The 4,346-nt window shown below is 40.3% G+C and overlaps 1 pseudogene; it reads left to right on the forward strand.

Annotated features, from left to right (window-relative positions):
- Window positions 1–649: 649 nt before the first annotated feature.
- Gm19921 lies at window positions 650–1,567 on the forward strand (annotated as a pseudogene).
- Window positions 1,568–4,346: the final 2,779 nt, after the last annotated feature.

Below are 4,346 nucleotides of genomic sequence, written 5' to 3' on the forward strand. Positions count from 1 at the left end.
ACACTCAGGCTGATAATAAGAATAGCTGACCAGAAGTTTTGTTTTGTTTAGCATTAGTTAGACTTCATGTCTACTTAGCGCTTGTTCTTCTAGCATCCCCAAAGTATTGCAGTTTATGAATAATTCTGAAGGGTAAGAAAATTGTAAAACATTTCAAAGCTTTGGCTAATATGTAAAACAAACTAACAGTCCAGTATAAGTTATGGGACATCAGTAATCTGTGAAGTTAACTAGTTTTAGGGTTTCGTGTGTGTGTGTGTGTGTGTGTGTGTGTGTGTGTGTGTGTGTGTGTGTGTGTGTGTGTGTTGGGCTTGGTTTCTGTGTTTTACTGGAGGAAAATTTTAAGATGATAGTATTCTAAAAGGGAAACATTGAGGAGACAAAGGCAAAGACACAGAGACGGAAAGACAATGAGGATTAGCTGTGGAAACCAAGCTTTCTCAACTTCTCCATTCACAAGGGTCCTTCTGTCCTCCACAGATACTTGCCCATTGCTTTACAGGATCTCTTGAGAAGATGGATTATGTCTCCAGAAACACATGGTCCTGCCTGCTTTGACTCTGCATTTAACAATGCACATCTCTGATACCATTCTTATTTGTCAATGCGTCTGGAGTGGCAGGAGTTAATGTAGATTAAGCATATTCTTGAAGACAACTGGAGTGATGGGGACCATGGACATTTTACTGTGGATCAGACATGGAGAGGTGAAGGTAAAAGGATAGACAGTGATGGAGAAGGTCCCCTAACACATGCTGGTGTCTATGCAGCTGAAGAAGTGGCTCTTATTATGAAAGAAAAGCAAATTTGTTTGCAATCTTTGTACACTGATCAGTTTCAGCGACTGCAACACCTGTTCAAAGAGAAGAAGCGCAGTTATTTACATAATCAAAAAGTGGAACAGGAAGCTTTAGGTAGTAGTCTCCCGACTGGCTCTGAGGGACTTTTGGCTAAAGAGAGAGAGAATTCAAAGCAACTAAAATGTCTTAGGTGATGCTGTCAGCACAATGGAGCAGAAGCCTTAGTGCAAAGGCAGCTGAGGGAATGCAGAATGATGGCCACACATGGGGCTGCTCACCAGGCTCGTACCACTCATTCCAGTCAGAGATGCTTAGCCTTTGTGGAAAATGTTCACTGCTCCAATCAGGCTCTTCTGATGAGCAGACACTTCCTTACCCATATCTGCCAGGATACAAATCAGGTTCTCTTCAAATGTTGCCAGTGATCTGAAGAGGTACCCTGCAACAAACACAGTTCCTGTAAGCCTTTCTGAGGTTCCCTGCCGTCTGTTGCATTTCCAGTTGTCTCTTCAAATCTATAAACCTGAGTAGGACTTGGGTGTTATGGGTGATGGTATGTCATAACCTCTGTCGCCCTTGCTTTTCGACCCTTCACTAACTCTTGAAGATCATTCAGTCACAGAAACTGCCAGAGGCCCAGGGCAAATGCAGTTGGTTGGGGCTGGGTGCAGATCCCAGGGACCTCGAAATATAGAGTCTGTGCACCATTCCCTCAATGTGGATTGACTACTGTAAATAGAAAACCAGAACCCACTTCTATCAGTTGACAATTCATTCTGGGAACTGTTTGCCTTTGGATTTGAACTTTTCATTCTTTAGACAAGCGTATCTCTGTTCATCTCTCATTGTTTCCTTCAGGAATTTAGAGCACTATAGACAAACATAATCCAAGTTTGTGCAGAATGGATCTTTAGTATTTAAGTTTTGGGATTTTTTTTTTCAATGAAGAGCGTGAGGCAATTCCTGCCTTTGGGATGCAATGCATATAGGGGACTGTGCCTCGGAGAGAGACATTTTTGTAATGGGACTTCCTAAGCTGTGGACAGAAATCCACATGGATGTTTAGGCAGAGCTGTGCTCAAGAACGGTGCTCTTCATGTGTTGGTTGTTAGTGTCTGGCTAGCTGTATCTAAAGGCTTCTTTCTAAGCCTTTCCTCTGCTCCACATAATTAGGCAATATAAACCCTTTTTCCTAGTGAACGTTGACTGAGAAAAGCACCCCACAGGTCTCGGCTCTCCTCATTCTTACTAGTGCACATTTCTGTGGCGAATCCTCCACGTAAAATATAGTGAAATTACTGTGTATAGTTTCTATTAAATGTTAAAATGTTATGGAAATGTAAAAAAAAAAATATCGGCTTGTCTTTAATTTCTTCCGCATCCATAAGAGCATAAAGATTATAAGCCATAAATCTAAAAGGAAACTACTCATTCTGGCAGAAAACTTGAAGGAGGAGGTGTTTTTCTGCTGTAAAAGCCAACTCCTTCCGTTTATCTTTTCCCAGTCTGAGGAAGTGATGACTTAAATGGACTCTCAGCTTACACAGTTTATCAGCATATCTGATATGAACAGGCTGGCCCTCCATCACTTTAATTTCCCTTCACTACTATATCAAGGAGGCAAAGGGAGCCGAGGAAACTAAGTTACCTGAGTATTTCTTTTTCGTGGGCTCAAAAATCTCTCTCTCTCTCTCTCTCTCTCTCTCTCTCTCTCTCTCTCTCTCTCTCTCTCTCTCTTGTTTGCTTGTTTGTTTGCTTTTGTTTTTGACACAGGGTTTTCCTGTGTACCTCTGGATGTCCTTGACTTGCTGTGTAGATCAGGCTATCCTCAAACTCGGAGATCCACCTGCCTCTGCCTCCAAGTGCTTGCATTAAAGATGTGGGTTCCCACCACCCATCTCTGACTCTTAATCAATGGTGGTGTATAACAAATGAGCTTGAGTTTATGAATTTCTTTCTACCTGACCTAGCTATTTGAGGACTGATCATCCCACTAGTATTTGCCAAAAATGAAAAAATAAAAATAAAATAAAGTAAAACTGGCTCTATCTTCTTTGAAAAAAACTTTTGTCACATACATATGTGTCAGAATATGGGAAAGATTACTAAAGTTTTTTTTAGGCTTGATAGTTAATTTATCAGAACAAATACAATTAACATGAACTTGCTGTTCAAAGTAATAGTTTCAATTACAAACAACATCTACGTGTATTCTTTAAAATAATAAAATCATAGCTGATATTCATGTGTCACTATACTTATAGAGGAATTTTAATCAACCAACATGGCTGCTCTGTCAAGGAGTTCCATCCAAAGTTTTCAGATCACATTTGGCTAGAATGCAAACATGCTCTGGATTATAGAATGATCTGGCTGGAATACAGACACTCTCTTAGTACACACTTTAATGCCTAACAATGACGGCAAGGTTAGTTTGTAGAAGTAAACACCCATGTTTGAAAGTGACCCCTAATTGAGGAGTAGATAAAGTTATTAATCAGAGAAAGATTTGACAGAATAAGTCAGAAATTGGATCTGTCAACTCACAGGATAACAGGAGACAAAGAGAGGCTGCTTAAGAGTAGAGAGGAAGGAGAGGGAGAGGGAGGGAGGGAGAGAGAGAGAGAGAGAGAGAGAGAGAGAGAGAGAGAGAGAGAGAGAGAGAGTTAGTTTTAGTAGGACTGTTTTACAAAGATAGGTGGCAGAGAGTCATAAGACACAGGTGAAGACAAAATGAGCCAGAGAATGAGAAGGAACCAAAAGATTAGAACATATTGCTAAATTTTATATAAAGCCAAGCAGAACAATTCAGTAAGACTGGCTTAGTCAACTTGGAAGATAAGATTCTATGGAGAATACATAGAACACAGAAAGAATTCTGAGTTCAGTGTGAGCCATGTATGTGCACAACTTGGGTATGGTTCTTCTCTCATCCCTCCATCTGAGGAAATAAAAGCAAAGTTTATAACCCTGACCCTAAATATATAAATATTGAAATATTAAATTACTCAAACTAAAGGCATCTTCATTACTTGACTTCAAATTATATTAGAAGCTATAATGATCAAATTGTGTGGTCCTGATAGTATAAGGGGCAATGATTCATGAAGAATAATATCCCAGACTCAAATAGTGTGCAACAGCAAAGAGTCTTTACTCTGCAGACAACCTTTATGCAGGTGTCTACCATGTATTGCCATGGAAGACAGAGGTGTAGACTTTGCAGGGTTAATTTAAAGCCTGTTAAGGTAGAATTGGGTGATTTTTACCTTTCTTTCCTTTGATTGGTTGGCTCTACCTCCATGACTATAGGTCTTTTTGTGATTGGTTAAGGCTCTGGGGGACTTGGGGGACTTTTGCTGATTAACTATACTTGGTTCAAACTAGGTTACCAGCTTCCAGATTCGCTGCCCTTTGCAGGAGGGGACATATTTTTTTCTTCCTGGAATTGGCTTGTTTTGGACTTTTCCAGTTTTGGGAAACTGAAACTTTGGCCTAATCACCCAAGGTGCGGGTTTGCAGCCTGTCATTGAGTCACCCTGGCTC

Source organism: Mus musculus, chromosome 8 (genome assembly GCF_000001635.26).
Source record: "Mus musculus strain C57BL/6J chromosome 8, GRCm38.p6 C57BL/6J".
Lineage (NCBI taxonomy): Eukaryota > Metazoa > Chordata > Mammalia > Rodentia > Muridae > Mus > Mus musculus.